General features: G+C 46.1%; 26 non-coding genes and 4 pseudogenes across 26 annotated transcripts; all 30 read right to left on the reverse strand.

Moving 5' to 3' along the window:
• Nucleotides 1-348: 348 nt before the first annotated feature.
• Nucleotides 349-467, reverse strand: LOC148858330 (5S ribosomal RNA). Its single transcript, XR_016096954.1, has one exon. It is a non-coding gene; the product is annotated as a 5S ribosomal RNA (ribosomal RNA).
• Nucleotides 468-826: 359 nt separating this feature from the next.
• Nucleotides 827-945, reverse strand: LOC148858331 (5S ribosomal RNA; annotated as a pseudogene).
• Nucleotides 946-1,304: 359 nt separating this feature from the next.
• Nucleotides 1,305-1,423, reverse strand: LOC148858332 (5S ribosomal RNA). The gene has a single exon (XR_016096162.1). It is a non-coding gene; the product is annotated as a 5S ribosomal RNA (ribosomal RNA).
• A 359-nt stretch (nt 1,424-1,782) lies between these two features.
• LOC148858333 (5S ribosomal RNA) lies at nt 1,783-1,901 on the reverse strand. The gene has a single exon (XR_016095877.1). It is a non-coding gene; the product is annotated as a 5S ribosomal RNA (ribosomal RNA).
• Nucleotides 1,902-2,260: 359 nt separating this feature from the next.
• Nucleotides 2,261-2,379, reverse strand: LOC148858334 (5S ribosomal RNA). The gene has a single exon (XR_016097292.1). It is a non-coding gene; the product is annotated as a 5S ribosomal RNA (ribosomal RNA).
• A 359-nt stretch (nt 2,380-2,738) lies between these two features.
• Nucleotides 2,739-2,857, reverse strand: LOC148858335 (5S ribosomal RNA; annotated as a pseudogene).
• A 359-nt stretch (nt 2,858-3,216) lies between these two features.
• LOC148858336 (5S ribosomal RNA) lies at nt 3,217-3,335 on the reverse strand. The gene has a single exon (XR_016095888.1). It is a non-coding gene; the product is annotated as a 5S ribosomal RNA (ribosomal RNA).
• A 360-nt stretch (nt 3,336-3,695) lies between these two features.
• Nucleotides 3,696-3,814, reverse strand: LOC148858337 (5S ribosomal RNA). The gene has a single exon (XR_016097109.1). It is a non-coding gene; the product is annotated as a 5S ribosomal RNA (ribosomal RNA).
• Nucleotides 3,815-4,173: 359 nt separating this feature from the next.
• On the reverse strand, nt 4,174-4,292 carry LOC148858338 (5S ribosomal RNA; annotated as a pseudogene).
• Nucleotides 4,293-4,651: 359 nt separating this feature from the next.
• Nucleotides 4,652-4,770, reverse strand: LOC148858339 (5S ribosomal RNA). Its single transcript, XR_016097757.1, has one exon. It is a non-coding gene; the product is annotated as a 5S ribosomal RNA (ribosomal RNA).
• A 359-nt stretch (nt 4,771-5,129) lies between these two features.
• On the reverse strand, nt 5,130-5,248 carry LOC148858340 (5S ribosomal RNA). Its single transcript, XR_016095899.1, has one exon. It is a non-coding gene; the product is annotated as a 5S ribosomal RNA (ribosomal RNA).
• Nucleotides 5,249-5,606: 358 nt separating this feature from the next.
• LOC148858341 (5S ribosomal RNA) lies at nt 5,607-5,725 on the reverse strand. The gene has a single exon (XR_016097890.1). It is a non-coding gene; the product is annotated as a 5S ribosomal RNA (ribosomal RNA).
• A 359-nt stretch (nt 5,726-6,084) lies between these two features.
• On the reverse strand, nt 6,085-6,200 carry LOC148858342 (5S ribosomal RNA). Its single transcript, XR_016097245.1, has one exon. It is a non-coding gene; the product is annotated as a 5S ribosomal RNA (ribosomal RNA).
• Nucleotides 6,201-6,559: 359 nt separating this feature from the next.
• Nucleotides 6,560-6,678, reverse strand: LOC148858343 (5S ribosomal RNA). Its single transcript, XR_016097765.1, has one exon. It is a non-coding gene; the product is annotated as a 5S ribosomal RNA (ribosomal RNA).
• Nucleotides 6,679-7,037: 359 nt separating this feature from the next.
• On the reverse strand, nt 7,038-7,156 carry LOC148858344 (5S ribosomal RNA). Its single transcript, XR_016095771.1, has one exon. It is a non-coding gene; the product is annotated as a 5S ribosomal RNA (ribosomal RNA).
• Nucleotides 7,157-7,516: 360 nt separating this feature from the next.
• Nucleotides 7,517-7,635, reverse strand: LOC148858345 (5S ribosomal RNA). The gene has a single exon (XR_016096649.1). It is a non-coding gene; the product is annotated as a 5S ribosomal RNA (ribosomal RNA).
• Nucleotides 7,636-7,994: 359 nt separating this feature from the next.
• LOC148858346 (5S ribosomal RNA) lies at nt 7,995-8,113 on the reverse strand. Its single transcript, XR_016096145.1, has one exon. It is a non-coding gene; the product is annotated as a 5S ribosomal RNA (ribosomal RNA).
• A 359-nt stretch (nt 8,114-8,472) lies between these two features.
• On the reverse strand, nt 8,473-8,591 carry LOC148858347 (5S ribosomal RNA). The gene has a single exon (XR_016095915.1). It is a non-coding gene; the product is annotated as a 5S ribosomal RNA (ribosomal RNA).
• Nucleotides 8,592-8,950: 359 nt separating this feature from the next.
• LOC148858348 (5S ribosomal RNA) lies at nt 8,951-9,069 on the reverse strand. Its single transcript, XR_016095747.1, has one exon. It is a non-coding gene; the product is annotated as a 5S ribosomal RNA (ribosomal RNA).
• A 359-nt stretch (nt 9,070-9,428) lies between these two features.
• LOC148858349 (5S ribosomal RNA) lies at nt 9,429-9,547 on the reverse strand. The gene has a single exon (XR_016095626.1). It is a non-coding gene; the product is annotated as a 5S ribosomal RNA (ribosomal RNA).
• Nucleotides 9,548-9,906: 359 nt separating this feature from the next.
• Nucleotides 9,907-10,025, reverse strand: LOC148858350 (5S ribosomal RNA). Its single transcript, XR_016097407.1, has one exon. It is a non-coding gene; the product is annotated as a 5S ribosomal RNA (ribosomal RNA).
• Nucleotides 10,026-10,384: 359 nt separating this feature from the next.
• On the reverse strand, nt 10,385-10,500 carry LOC148858351 (5S ribosomal RNA). Its single transcript, XR_016097246.1, has one exon. It is a non-coding gene; the product is annotated as a 5S ribosomal RNA (ribosomal RNA).
• Nucleotides 10,501-10,860: 360 nt separating this feature from the next.
• Nucleotides 10,861-10,978, reverse strand: LOC148858352 (5S ribosomal RNA). The gene has a single exon (XR_016097728.1). It is a non-coding gene; the product is annotated as a 5S ribosomal RNA (ribosomal RNA).
• A 360-nt stretch (nt 10,979-11,338) lies between these two features.
• LOC148858353 (5S ribosomal RNA) lies at nt 11,339-11,457 on the reverse strand. Its single transcript, XR_016095910.1, has one exon. It is a non-coding gene; the product is annotated as a 5S ribosomal RNA (ribosomal RNA).
• Nucleotides 11,458-11,817: 360 nt separating this feature from the next.
• Nucleotides 11,818-11,936, reverse strand: LOC148858354 (5S ribosomal RNA). The gene has a single exon (XR_016097810.1). It is a non-coding gene; the product is annotated as a 5S ribosomal RNA (ribosomal RNA).
• Nucleotides 11,937-12,295: 359 nt separating this feature from the next.
• On the reverse strand, nt 12,296-12,414 carry LOC148858355 (5S ribosomal RNA). The gene has a single exon (XR_016097074.1). It is a non-coding gene; the product is annotated as a 5S ribosomal RNA (ribosomal RNA).
• Nucleotides 12,415-12,773: 359 nt separating this feature from the next.
• LOC148858356 (5S ribosomal RNA) lies at nt 12,774-12,892 on the reverse strand (annotated as a pseudogene).
• Nucleotides 12,893-13,251: 359 nt separating this feature from the next.
• On the reverse strand, nt 13,252-13,370 carry LOC148858357 (5S ribosomal RNA). The gene has a single exon (XR_016095748.1). It is a non-coding gene; the product is annotated as a 5S ribosomal RNA (ribosomal RNA).
• A 359-nt stretch (nt 13,371-13,729) lies between these two features.
• LOC148858358 (5S ribosomal RNA) lies at nt 13,730-13,848 on the reverse strand. Its single transcript, XR_016097027.1, has one exon. It is a non-coding gene; the product is annotated as a 5S ribosomal RNA (ribosomal RNA).
• A 359-nt stretch (nt 13,849-14,207) lies between these two features.
• Nucleotides 14,208-14,326, reverse strand: LOC148858359 (5S ribosomal RNA). The gene has a single exon (XR_016096418.1). It is a non-coding gene; the product is annotated as a 5S ribosomal RNA (ribosomal RNA).
• Nucleotides 14,327-14,452: the final 126 nt, after the last annotated feature.

A 14,452-nucleotide genomic window follows, 5' to 3' on the forward strand; every position in this document is an offset into this window, starting at 1 on the left:
GTTCGCTTTAATCTTTATGCAATCAGTATCTTGCTCCCCTCCATTAATTCTTTTAGACTTGAAAAAACGGTGTATGCAACTTTCCTCCCTTGGTAACCGTGCACAAGCTCCCAGGTGAGCGGAGTTAGTCCTTTCTAAATCTGTCGCTGCCCCAGATAAATGTAGTAATATCACGGGGCCCACAATGCACGACGAATGCCAAAAGAAAGGTTTTGCACCGTTCCCATTCAGTAATGACGGTCGTGCCGCAAATGGTCCGAGTATCCGGCACGTTGTTTCCAGTTGTCTCGCCGAAACGACATATAGAATTTGCAAATAGTATATCAAAAATAAAATATTAATAAAATTGGGGTGCAACACGAGGACTTCCCAGGAGGTCACCCATCCTATTACTACTCTCGCCCAAGCACGCTTAACTTCGGAGTCCTGATGGGATCCGGTGCATTAGTGCTGGTATGATCGCACCCGTTTGCTTCTTGTTCGCTTTAATCTTTATGCACTCACTATCTTGCTCCCCTCCATTAATCCTTTCAGATTTGAAAAAACGGTGTATGCAAATTTCCTCCCTTGGTAACCGTGCACAAGCTCCCAACTGAGCGGAGTTATTCCTTTCTAGATCTGCCGCATCCCCGGATAAATGTAGTAATATCGCGGGGCCCACAATGCACTACGAATGCCAAAAGCCCAGTTTTGTACCGTTCCCATTTAGTAATGACGGTCGTGCCGCAAATGGTCCGAGTATCCGGCACGTTGTTTCCAGTTGTCTCGCCGAAACGACATATGGAATTTGCAAATAGTATATCAAAAATAAAATATTAATAAAATTGGGGTGCAACACGAGGACTTCCCAGGAGGTTACCCATCCTAGTACTACTGTCGCCCAAGCACGCTTAACTTCCGAGTACTGATTGTATCTGGTGCATTAGTGCTGGTATGATCGCACCCGTTTGCATCTTGTTCGCTGAAATCTTTATGCACTCCCTGTCTTGCTCCCCTTCATTAATTCCTTCAGATTTGAAAAAACGGTGTATGCAACTTTCCTCCCTTGGTAACCGTGCACAAGCTACCAGGTGAGCGGAGTTATTCCTTTCTAGATCTGCCGCATCCCCGGATAAATGCAGTAATATCGCGAGGCCCACAATGCAGGACGAATGCCAAAAGCCAGGTTTTGCACCGTTCCCATTCGTTAATGACGGTCGTGCCGCAAATGGTCCGAGTATCCGGCTCGTTGTTTCCAGTTGTCTCACCGAAACGACATATGGAATTCGCAAATAGTATATCAAAAATAAAATATTAATAAAATTGGGGTGCAACACGAGGATTTCCCAGGAGGTCACCCATCCGAGTACCACTCTCGCCCAAGCACGCTTAACTTCGGAGTTCTGATGGGATCCGGTGCATTAGTGCTGGTATGATCGCACCCGTTTGCTTCTTGTTCGTTTTAATCTTTATGCACTCACTATCTTGCTCCCCTCCATTAATCCTTTCAGATTTGAAAAAACGGTGTATGCAAATTTCCGCCCTTGGTAACCGTGCACAAGCTCCCAGGTGAGCGGAGTTATTCCTTAGAAGATCTGCCGCATCCCCAGATAAATGTTGTAATATCGCGGGGCCCACAATGCACGACGAATGCCAAAAGCCCGGTTTTGCACCGTTCCCATTCAGTAATGACGGTCGTTCCGCAAATGGTCCGAGTATCCGGCACGTTGTTTCCTGTTGTCTCGCCGAAACGACATATGGAATTTGCAAATTGTATATCAAAAATAAAATATTAATAAAATTGGGGTGCAACACGAGGACTTCCCAGGAGGTCACCCATCCTAGTACTACTCTCGCCCAAGCACGCTTAACTTCGGAGTTCTGATGGGATCCGGTGCATTAGTGCTGGTATGATCGCACCCGTTTGCTTCTTGTTCGTTTTAATCTTTATGCACTCACTATCTTGCTCCCCTCCATTAATTCCTTCAGATTTGAAAAAACGGTGTATGCAACTTTCCTCCCTTGGTAACCGTGCACAAGCTCCCAGGTGAGCGGAGTTATTCCTTTCTAGATCTGTCGCTACCCCGGATAAATGTAGTAAAATCGCGGGGCCCACAATGCACGACGAATGCCAAAAGAAAGGTTTTGCACCGTTCCCATTCAGTAATGACGGTCGTGCCGCAAATGGTCCGAGTATCCGGCACGTTGTTTCCAGTTGTCTCGCCGAAACGACATATGGAATTTGCAAATAGTATATCAAAAATAAAATATTAATAAAATTGGGTTGCAACACGAGGACTTCCCAGGAGGTCACCCATCCTAGTACTACTCTCGCCCAAGCACGCTTGACTTCGGAGTTCTGATGGGATCCGGTGCATTAGTGCTGGTATGATCGCACCGGTTTTCTTCTTGTTCGCTTTAATCTTTATGCACTCACTATCTTGCTCCCCTCCATTAATTCTTTCAGACTTGAAAAAACGGTGTATGCAACTTTCCTCCCTTGGTAACCGTGCACAAGCTCCCAGCTAAGCGGAGTTATTCCTTTCTAGATCTGCCGCATCCCCGGATAAATGTAGTAATATCGCGGGGCCCACAATGCACGACGAATGCCAAAAGCCCAGTTTTGCACCGTTCCCATTCAGTAATGACGGTCGTGCCGCAAATGGTCCGAGTATCCGGCACGTTGTTTCCAGTTGTCTCGCCGAAACGACATATGGAATTTGCAAATAGTATATCAAAAATAAAATATTAATAAAATTGGGGTGCAACATGAGGACTTCCCAGGAGGTTACCCATCCTAGTACTACTGTCGCCCAAGCACGCTTAACTTCGGAGTACTGATTGTATCCGGTGCATTAGTGCTGGTATGATCGCACCCGTTTGCATCTTGTTCGCTGAAATCTTTATGCACTCCCTGTCTTGCTCCCCTTCATTAATTCCTTCAGATTTGAAAAAACGGTGTATGCAACTTTCCTCCCTTGGTAACCATGCACAAACTCACAGGTGAGCGGAGTTATTCCTTTCTAGATCTGCCGCATCCCCGGATAAATGCAGTAATATCGTGGGGCCCACAATGCAGGACGAATGCCAAAAGCCCGGTTTTGCACCGTTCCCATTCGTTAATGACGGTCGTGCCGCAAATGGTCCGAATATCCGGCTCGTTGTTTCCAGTTGTCTCGCCGAAACGACATATGGAATTTGCAAATAGTATATCAAAAATAAAATATTAATAAAATTGGGGTGCAACACGAGGACTTCCCAGGAGGTCACCCATCCTAGTACTACTCTCGCCCAAGCACGCTTAACTTCGGAGTTCTGATGGGATCCGGTGCATTAGTGCTGGTATGATCGCACCCGTTTGCTTCTTGTTCGCTTTAATCTTTATGCACTCACTATCTTGCTCCCCTCCATTAATTCTTTCAGACTTGAAAAAACGGTTTATGCAACTTTCCTCCCTTGGTAACCGTGCACAAGCTCCCAGGTGAGCGGAGTTATTCCTTTTGTATATCTGCCGCATCCTCGGATAAATGTAGTAATATCACGGGGTCCACAATGCACGACGAATGCCTAAAGCCCAGTTTTGCACCGTTCCCATTCAGTAATGACGGTCGTGCCGCAAATGGTCCGAGTATCCGGCACGTTGTTTCCAGTTGTCTCGCCGAAACGACATATAGAATTTGCAAATAGTATATCAAAAATAAAATATTAATAAAATTTGGGTGCAACACGAGGACTTCCCAGGAGGTCACCCATCCTATTACTACTCTCGCCCAAGCACGCTTAACTTCGGAGTCCTGATGGGATCCGGTGCATTAGTGCTGGTATGATCGCACCCGTTTGCTTCTTGTTCGCTTTAATCTTTATGCACTCACTATCTTGCTCCCCTCCATTAATCCTTTCAGATTTGAAAAAACGGTGTATGCAAATTTCCTCCCTTGGTAACCGTGCACAAGCTCCCAGCTGAGCGGAGTTATTCCTTTCTAGATCTGCCGCATCCCCGGATAAATGTAGTAATATCGCGGGGCCCACAATGCACTACAAATGCCAAAAGCCCAGTTTTGTACCGTTCCCATTTAGTAATGACGGTCGTGCCGCAAATGGTCCGAGTATCCGGCACGTTGTTTCCAGTTGTCTCGCCGAAACGACATATGGAATTTGCAAATAGTATATCAAAAATAAAATATTAATAAAATTGGGGTGCAACACGAGGACTTCCCAGGAGGTTACCCATCCTAGTACTACTGTCGCCCAAGCACGCTTAACTTCCGAGTACTGATTGTATCTGGTGCATTAGTGCTGGTATGATCGCACCCGTTTGCATCTTGTTCGCTGAAATCTTTATGCACTCCCTGTCTTGCTCCCCTTCATTAATTCCTTCAGATTTGAAAAAACGGTGTAAGCAACTTTCCTCCCTTGGTAACCATGCACAAACTCCCAGGTGAGCGGAGTTATTCCTTTCTAGATCTGCCGCATCCCCGGATAAATGCAGTAATATCGCGAGGCCCACAATGCAGGACGAATGCCAAAAGCCAGGTTTTGCACCGTTCCCATTCGTTAATGACGGTCGTGCCGCAAATGGTCCGAGTATCCGGCTCGTTGTTTCCAGTTGTCTCACCGAAACGACATATGGAATTTGCAAATAGTATATCAAAAATAAAATATTAATAAAATTGGGGTGCAACACGAGGATTTCCCAGGAGGTCACCCATCCTAGTACCACTCTCGCCCAAGCACGCTTAACTTCGGAGTTCTGATGGGATCGGGTGCATTAGTGTTGGTATGATCGCACCCGTTTGCTTCTTGTTCGTTTTAATCTTTATGCACTCACTATCTTGCTCCCCTCCATTAATCCTTTCAGATTTGAAAAAACGGTGTATGCAAATTTCCTCCCTTGGTAACCGTGCACAAGCTCCCAGGTGAGCGGAGTTATTCCTTAGAAGATCTGCCGCATCGCCGGATAAATGTTGTAATATCACGGGGCCCACAATGCACGACGAATGCCAAAAGCCCGGTTTTGCACCGTTCCCATTCAGTAATGACGGTCGTTCCGCAAATGGTCCGAGTATCCGGCACGTTGTTTCCTGTTGTCTCGCCGAAACGACATATGGAATTTGCAAATTGTATATCAAAAATAAAATATTAAAAAAATTGGGGTGCAACACGAGGACTTCCCAGGAGGTCACCCATCCTAGTACTACTCTCGCCCAAGCACGCTTAACTTCGGAGTTCTGATGGGATCCGGTGCATTAGTGCTGGTATGATCGCACCCGTTTGCTTCTTGTTCGTTTTAATCTTTATGCACTCACTATCTTGCTCCCCTCCATTAATTCCTTCAGACTTGAAAAAACGGTGTATGCAACTTTCCTCCCTTGGTAACCGTGCACAAGATCCAAGGTGAGCGGAGTTATTCCTTTCTAGATCTGTCGCTGCCCCGGATAAATGTAGTAAAATCGCGGGGCCCACAATGCACGACGAATGCCTAAAGCCCGGTTTTGCACCGTTCCCATTCAGTAATGACGGTCGTGCCGAAATGGTCCGAGTATCCGGCGCTTTGTTTCCAGTTGTCTCGCCGAAACGACATATGGAATTTGCAAATAATATATCAGAAATAAAATATTAATAAAATTGAGGTGCAACACGAGGACTACCAAGGAGGTCACCCATCCTAGTACTACTCTCGCCCAAGCACACTTAACTTCGGAGTTCTGATGGGATCCGGTGCATTAGTGCTGGTATGATCACACCCGTTTGCATCTTGTTCGCAGAAATCTTTATGCACTCACTGTCTTGCTCCCCTCCATTAATCCTTTCAGATTTGAAAAAACGGTGTATGCAACTTTCCTCCCTTGGTAACCGTGCACAAGCTCCCAGGTGAGCGGAGTTATTCCTTTGTAGATCTGCCGCATCCCCGGATAAATGTTGTAATATCATGGGGCCCACAATGCACGACGAATGCCAAACGCCCGGTTTTGCACCGTTCCCATTCAGTAATGACGGTCGTTCCCCAAATGGTCCGAGTATCCGGCACGTTGTTTCCTGTTGTCTCGCCGAAACGACATATGGAATTTGCATATAGTATATCAAAAATAAAACATTAATAAAATTGGGGTGCAACACGAGGACTTCCCAGGTCACCCATCCTAGTACTACTCACGCCCAAGCACGCTTAACTTCGGAGTTCTGATGGGATCCGGTGCATTAGTGCTGGTATGATCGCACCCGTTTGCTTTTTGTTCGCTTTAATCTTTATGCAATCACTATCTTGCTCCCCTCCATTAATTCTTTTAGACTTGAAAAAACGGTGTATGCAACTTTCCTCCCTTGGTAACCGTGCACAAGCTCCCAGGTGAGCGGAGTTAGTCCTTTCTAGATCTGTCGCTGCCCCGGATAAATGTAGTAATATCGTGGGGCCCACAATGCACGACGAATGCCAAAACAAAGGTTTTGCACCGTTCCCATTCAGTAATGACGGTCGTGCCGCAAATGGTCCGAGTATCCGGCACGTTGTTTCCAGTTGTCTCGCCGAAACGACATATGGAATTTGCAAATAGTATATCAAAAATAAAATATTAATAAAATTGGGTTGCAACACGAGGACTTCCCAGGAGGTCACCCATCCTAGTACTACTCTCGCCCAAGCACGCTTAACTTCGGATTTCTGATGGGATCCGGTGCATTAGTGCTGGTATGATCGCACCGGTTTTCTTCTTGTTCGCTTTAATCTTTATGCACTCACTATCTTGCTCCCCTCCATTAATTCTTTCAGACTTGAAAAAACGGTTTATGCAACTTTCCTCCCTTGGTAACCGTGCACAAGCTCCCAGCTGAGCGGAGTTATTCCTTTCTAGATCTGCCGCATCCCCGGATAAATGTAGTAATATCGCGGGGCCCACAATGCACGACGAATGCCAAAAGCCCGGTTTTGCACCGTTCCCATTCGTTAGTGACGGTCGTGCCGCAAATGGTCCGAGTATCCGGCTCGTTGTTTCCAGTTGTCTCGCCGAAACGACATATGGAATTTGCAAATAGTATATCAAAAATAAAATATTAATAAATTAGGGGTGCAACACGAGGACTTCCCAGGAGGTCACCCATCCTAGTACTACTCTCGCCCAAACACGCTTAACTTCGGAGTTCTGATGGGATCCGGTGCATTAGTGCTGGTATGATCGCACCCGTTTGCTTCTTGTTCGCTTTAATCTTTATGCACTCACTATCTTGCTCCCCTCCATTAATTCTTTCAGACTTGAAAAAACGGTTTATGCAACTTTCCTCCCTTGGTAACCGTGCACAAGCTCCCAGGTGAGCGGAGTTATTCCTTTTGTATATCTGCCGCATCCTCGGATAAATGTAGTAATATCACGGGGCCCACAATGCACGACGAATGCCTAAAGCCCAGTTTTGCACCGTTCCCATTCAGTAATGACGGTCGTGCCGCAAATGGTCCGAGTATCCGGCACGTTGTTTCCAGTTGTCTCGCCGAAACGACATATAGAATTTGCAAATAGTATATCAAAAATAAAATATTAATAAAATTGGGGTGCAACACGAGGACTTCCCAGGAGGTCACCCATCCTAGTACTACTCTCGCCCAAGCACGCTTAACTTCGGAGTTCTGATGGGATCCGGTGCATTAGTGCTGGTATGATCGAACCCGTTTGCATCTGGTTCGCAGGAATCTTTATGCACTCACTGTCTTGCTCCCCGCCATTAATCCTTTCAGATTTGAAAAAACGGTGTATGCAAATTTACTCCCTTGGTAACCGTGCACAAGCTCCCAGGTGAGCGGAGTTATTCCTTAGAAGATCTGCCGCATCCCCGGATAAATGTTTTAATATCGCGGGGCCCACAATGCACGATGAATGCCAAAAGCCTGGTTTTGCACCGTTCCCATTCAGTAATGACGGTCGTTCCGCAAATGGTCCGAATATCCGGCACGTTGTTTCCTGTTGTCTCGCCGAAACGACATATGGAATTTGCAAATAGTATATCAAAAATAAAATATTAATAAAATTGGGGTGCAACACGAGGACTTCCCAGGAGGTCACCCATCCTAGTACTACTCTCGCCCAAGCACGCTTAACTTCGGAGTTCTAAAGGGATCCGGTGCATTAGTGCTGGTATGATCGCACCCCTTTTCTTCTTGTTCGCTTTAATCTTTATGCACTCACTATTTTGCTCCCCTCCATTAATTCTTTCAGATTTGAAAAAACGGTGTATGCAACTTTCCTCCCTTGGTAACCGTGCACAAGCTCCAAGGTGAGCGGAGTTATTCCTTTCTAGATCTGCCGCATCCCCGGATAAATGTAGTAATATCGCGGGGCCCACAATGCACGACGAATGCCAAAAGCCCGGTTTTGCACCGTTCCCATTCAGTAATGACGGTCGTTCCGCAAATGGTCCGAGTATCCGGCACGTTGTTTCCAGTTGTCTCGCCGAAACGACATATGGAATTTGCAAATAGTATATCAAAAATAAAATATTAATAAAATTGGGGTGCAACACGAGGACTTCCCAGGAGATCACCCATCCTAGTACTACTCTCGCCCAAGCACGCTTAACTTCGGAGTTCTGATGGGATCCGGTGCATTAGTGCTGGTATGATCGCACCCGTTTGCTTCTTGTTCGCTTTAATCTTTATGCACTCATTATCTTCCTCCCCTCCGTTAATTATTTCAGACTTGAAAAAACGGTGTATGCAACTTTCCTCCCTTGATAACCGTGCACAAGCTCCCAGGTGAGCGGAGTTATTCCTTTCTAGATCTGCCGCATCCCCGGATAAATGTAGTAATATCGCGGGGCCCACAATGCACGACGAATGCCAAAAGCCCGGTTTTGCACCGTTCTCATTCAGTAATGACGGTCGTTCCGCAAATGGTCCGAGTAACCGGTACGTTGTTTCCTGTTGTCTCGCCGAAACGACATAAGGAATTTGCAAATAGTATATCAAAAATAAAATATTAATAAAATTGGGGTGCAACACGAGGACTTCCCAGGAGGTCACCCATCCTAGTACTACTCTCGCCCAAGCACGCTTCACTTCGGAGTTCTGATGGGATCCGGTGCATTAGTGCTGGTATGATCGCACCCCTTTTCTTCTTGTTCGCTTTAATCTTTATGCACTCACTATCTTGCTCCCCTCCATTAATTCTTTCAGACTTGAAAAAACGGTGTATGCAACTTTCCTCCCTTGGTAACCGTGCACAAGCTCCCAGGTGAGCGGAGTTATTCCTTTCTAGATCTGCCGCATCCCCGGATAAATGTTGTAATATCGCGGGGCCCACAATGCACGACGAATGCCAAAAGCCCGGTTTTGCACCGTTCCCATTCAGTAATGACGGTCGTTCCGCAAATGGTCCGAGTATCCGGCACGTTGTTTCCTGTTGTCTCGCCGAAACGACATATGGAATTTGCAAATAGTATATCAAAAATAAAATATTAATAAAATTGGGGTGCAACACGAGGACTTCCCAAGAGGTCACCCATCCTAGTACTACTCTCGCCCAAGCACGCTTAACTTCGGAGTTCTGATGGGATCCGGTGCATTAGTGCTGGTATGATCGCACCCCTTTTCTTCTTGTTCGCTTTAATCTTTATGCACTCACTATCTTGCTCCCCTCCATTAATTCTTTCAGACTTGAAAAAACGTTGTATGCAACTTTCCTCCCTTGGTAACCGTGCACAAGCTCCCAGGTGAGCGGAGTTATTCCTTTCTAGATCTGCCGCATCCCCGGATAAATGTTGTAATATCGCGGGGCCCACAATGCACGACGAATGCCAAAAGCCCGGTTTTGCACCGTTCCCATTCAGTAATGACGGTCGTTCCGCAAATGGTCCTAGTATCCGGCACGTTGTTTCCATTTGTCTCGCCGAAACGACATATGGAATTTGCAAATAATATATCAGAAATAAAATATTAATAAAATTGAGGTGCAACACGAGGACTTCCAAGGAGGTCACCCATCCTAGTACTACTCTCGCCCAAGCACACTTAACTTCGGAGTTCTGAAGGGATCCGGTGCATTAGTGCTGGTATGATCGCACCCGTTTGCATCTTGTTCGCAGAAATCTTTATGCACTCACTGTCTTGCTCCCCTCCATTAATCCTTTCAGATTTGAAAAAACGGTGTATGCAACTTTCCTCCCTTGGTAACCGTGCACAAGCTCCCAAGTGAGCGGAGTTATTCCTTTGTAGATCTGCCGCATCCCCGGATAAATGTTGTAATATCATGGGGCCCACAATGCACGACGAATGCCAAACGCCCGGTTTTGCACCGTTCCCATTCAGTAATGACGGTCGTTCCCCAAATGGTCCGAGTATCCGGCACGTTGTTTCCTGTTGTCTCGCCGAAACGACATATGGAATTTGCATATAGTATATCAAAAATAAAATATTAATAAAATTGGGGTGCAACACGAGGACTTCCCAGGTCACCCATCCTAGTACTACTCACGCCCAAGCACGCTTAACTTCGGAGTTCTGATGGGATCCGGTGCATTAGTGCTGGTATGATCGCACCCGTTTGCTTCTTGTTCGCTTTAATCTTTATGCAATCACTATCTTGCCTCCCCTCCATTAATTCTTCTAGATTTGAAAAAACGGTGTATGCAACTTTCCTCCCTTGGTAACCGTGCACATGCTCCCAGGTGAGCGGAGTTAGTCGTTTCTAGATCTGTCGCTGCCCCGGATAAATGTAGTAATATCATGGGGCCCACAATGCACGACGAATGCCAAAAGAAAGGTTTTGCACCGTTCCCATTCAGTAATGACGGTCGTGCCGCAAATGGTCCGAGTATCCGGCACGTTGTTTCCAGTTGTCTCGCCGAAACGACATATGGAATTTGCAAATAGTATATCAATAATAAAATATTAATAAAATTGGGTTGCAACACGAGGACTTCCCAGGAGGTCACCCATCCTAGTACTACTCTCGCCCAAGCACGCTTAACTTCGGAGTTCTGATGGGATCCGGTGCATTAGTGCTGGTATGATCGAACCGGTTTTCTTCTTGTTCGCTTTAATCTTTATGCACTCACTATCTTGCTCCCCTCCATTAATTCTTTCAGACTTGAAAAAACGGTGTATGCAACTTTCCTCCCTTGGTAACCGTGCACAAGCTCCCAGGTGAGCGGAGTTATTCCTTTCTAGATCTGCCGCATCCCCGGATAAATGTAGTAATATCGCGGGGCCCACAATGCACGACGAATGCCAAAAGACCGGTTTTGCACCGTTCTCATTCAGTAATGACGGTCGTTCCGCCAATGGTCCGAGTATCCGGCACGTTGTTTCCTGTTGTCTCGCCGAAACGACATATGGAATTTGCAAATAGTATATCAAAAATAAAATATTAATAAAATTGGGGTGCAACACGAGGACTTCCCAGGAGGTCACCCATCCTAGTACTACTCTCGCCCAAGCACGCTTAACTTCGGAGTTCTGATGGGATCCGGTGCATTAGTGCTGGTATGATCGCACCCGTTTGCTTCTTGTTCGCTTTAATCTTTATGCACTCACTATCTTGCTCCCCTCCATTAATTCTTTCAGACTTGAAAAAACGGTATATGCAACTTTCCTCCCTTGGTAACCGTGCACAAGCTCCCAGGTGAGCGAAGTTATTCCTTTTCTATATCTGCCGCATCCTCGGATAAATGTAGTAATATCACGGGCCCCACAATGCACGACGAATGCCTAAAGCCCAGTTTTGCACCGTTCCCATTCAGTAATGACGGTCGTGCCGCAAATGGTCCGAGTATCCGGCACGTTGTTTCCAATTGTCTCGCCGAAACGACATTTAGAATTTGCAAATAGTATATCAAAAATAAAATATTAATAAAATTGGTGTGCAACACGAGGACTTCCCAGGAGGTCACCCATCCTAATACTACTCTCGCCCAAGCACGCTTAACTTCGGAGTTCTGATGGGATCCGGTGCATTAGTGCTGGTATGATCGAACCCGTTTGCATCTTGTTCGCAGGAATCTTTATGCACTCACTATCTTGCTCCCCTCCATTAATTCTTTCAGACTTGAAAAAACGGTGTATGCAACTTTCCTCCCTTGGTAACCGTGCACAAGCTCCCAGGTGAGCGGAGTTATTCCTTTCTAGATCTGCCGCATCCCCGGATAAATGCAGTAATATCGCGGGGCCCACAATACACGACGAATGCCAAAAGCCCGGTTTTGCACCGTTCCCATTCAGTAATGACGGTCGTTCCGCAAATGGACAGAGTATCCGGCACGTTGTTTCTAGTTGTCTCGCCGAAACGACATATGGAATTTGCAAATAGTATATCAAAAATAAAATATTAATAAAATTGGGGTGCAACACGAGGACTTCGCAGGAGGTCACCCATCCTAATACTACTCTCACCCAAGCACGCTTAACTTCGGAGTTCTGATGGGATCCGGTGCATTAGTGCTGGTATGATCGCACCCGTTTGCGTCTTGTTCGCAGAAATCTTTATGCACTCACTGTCTTGCTCCCCTCCATTAATCCTTTCAGATTTGAAAAAATGGTGTATGCAAATTTCCTCCCTTGGTAACCGTGCACAAGTTCCCAGGTGAGCGGAGTTATTCCTTTCTAGATCTGCCGCATCCCCGGATAAATGTAGTAATATCGTGGGGCCCACAATGCACGACGAATGCCCAAAGCCCGGTTTTGCACTGTTCCCATTCAGTAATGACAGTCGTTCCGCAAATGGTCCGAGTATCCGGCACGTTGTTTCCTATTGTCTCGCCGAAACGACATATGGAATTTGCAAATAGTATATCAAAAATAAAATATTAATAAAATTGGGGTGCAACACGAAGACTTCCCAGGAGGTCACCCATCCTAATACTACCCTTGCCCAAGCACGCTTAACTTCGGAGTTTTGATGGGATCCGGTGCATTAGTGCTAGTATGATCGCACCCGTTTGCTTCTTGTTCGCTTTAATCTTTATGCACTCATTATCTTGCTCCCCTCCGATAATTCTTTCAGACTTGAAAAAACGGTGTATACAATTTTCCTCCCTTGGTTACCGTGCACAAGCTCCCAGGTGAGCGGAGTTATTCCTTTTTAGATCTGCCGCATCCCCGGATAAATGTAGTAATATCGTGGGGCCCACAATGCACGACGAATGCCAAAAGCCCGGTTTTGCACCGTTCCCATTCAGTAATGACAGTCGTTCCGCAAATGGTCCGAGTATCCGGCACGTTATTTCCTGTTGTCTCGCCGAAACGACATATGGAATTTGCAAATTGTATATCAAAAATAAAATATTAATAAAATTGGGGTGCAACACGAGGACTTCCCAGGAGGTCACCCATCCTAGTACTACTCTCGCCCAAGCACGCTTCACTTCGGAGTTCTGATGGGATCCGGTGCATTAGTGCTGGTATGATCGCACCCCTTTTCTTCTTGTTCGCTTTAATCTTTATGCACTCACTATCTTGCTCCCCTCCATTAATTCTTTCAGACTTGAAAAAACGGTGTATGCAACTTTCCTCCCTTGGTAACCGTGCACAAGCTCCCAGGTGAGCGGAGTTATTCCTTTCTAGATCTGTCGCTGCCCCGGATAAATGTAGTAATATCGTGGGGCCCACAATGCACTATGAATGCCAAAAGACCGGTTTTGCACCGTTCCCATTCAGTAATGACGGTCGTGCCGCAAATGGTCCGAGTATCCGGCACGTTGTTTCCAGTTGTCTCGCCGAAACGACATATGGAATTTGCAAATAGTATATCAAAAATAAAATATTAATAAAATTGGGGTGCAACATGAGGACTTCCCAGGAGGTCACCCATCCTAGTACTACTCTCGCCCAAGCACGCTTAACTTCGGAGTTCTGAAGGGATCCGGTGCATTAGTGCTGGTATGATCGCACCCGTTTTCTTCTTGTTCGCTATAATCTTTATGCACTCACTATCTTGCTCCCCTCCATTAATTCTTTCAGATTTGAAAAAACGGTGTATGCAACTTTCCTCCCTTGGTTACCGTGCACAAGCTCCCAGGTGAGCGGAGTTATTCCTTTCTAGATCTGCCGCATTCCCGGATAAATGTAGTAATATCGTGGGGCCCACAATGCACGACGAATGCCAAAAGCCCGGTTTTGCACCGTTCCCATTCAGTAATGACAGTCGTTCCGCAAATGGTCCGAGTATCCGGCACATTGTTTCCTGTTGTCTCGCCGAAACGACATATGGAATTTGCAAATAGTATATCAAAAATAAAGTATTAATAAAATTGGGGTGCAACACGAGGTCTTCCCAGGAGGTCACCCATCCTAGTACTACTCTCGCCCAAGCACGCTTAACTTCGGAGTTCTGATGGGATTCGGTGCATTAGTGCTGGTATGATCGCACCCGTTTGCTTCTTGTTCGCTTTAATCTTTATGCACTCATTATCTTGCTCCCCTCCGTTAATTCTTTCAGATTTGAAAAAACGGTGTATGCAACTTTCCTCCCTTGGTTACCGTGCACAAGCTCCCAGG

The sequence above is a fragment of the Nelumbo lutea genome, chromosome 4 (genome assembly GCF_056320005.1).
Source record: "Nelumbo lutea isolate HS-2025 chromosome 4, American lotus-T2T, whole genome shotgun sequence".
NCBI lineage: Eukaryota > Viridiplantae > Streptophyta > Magnoliopsida > Proteales > Nelumbonaceae > Nelumbo > Nelumbo lutea.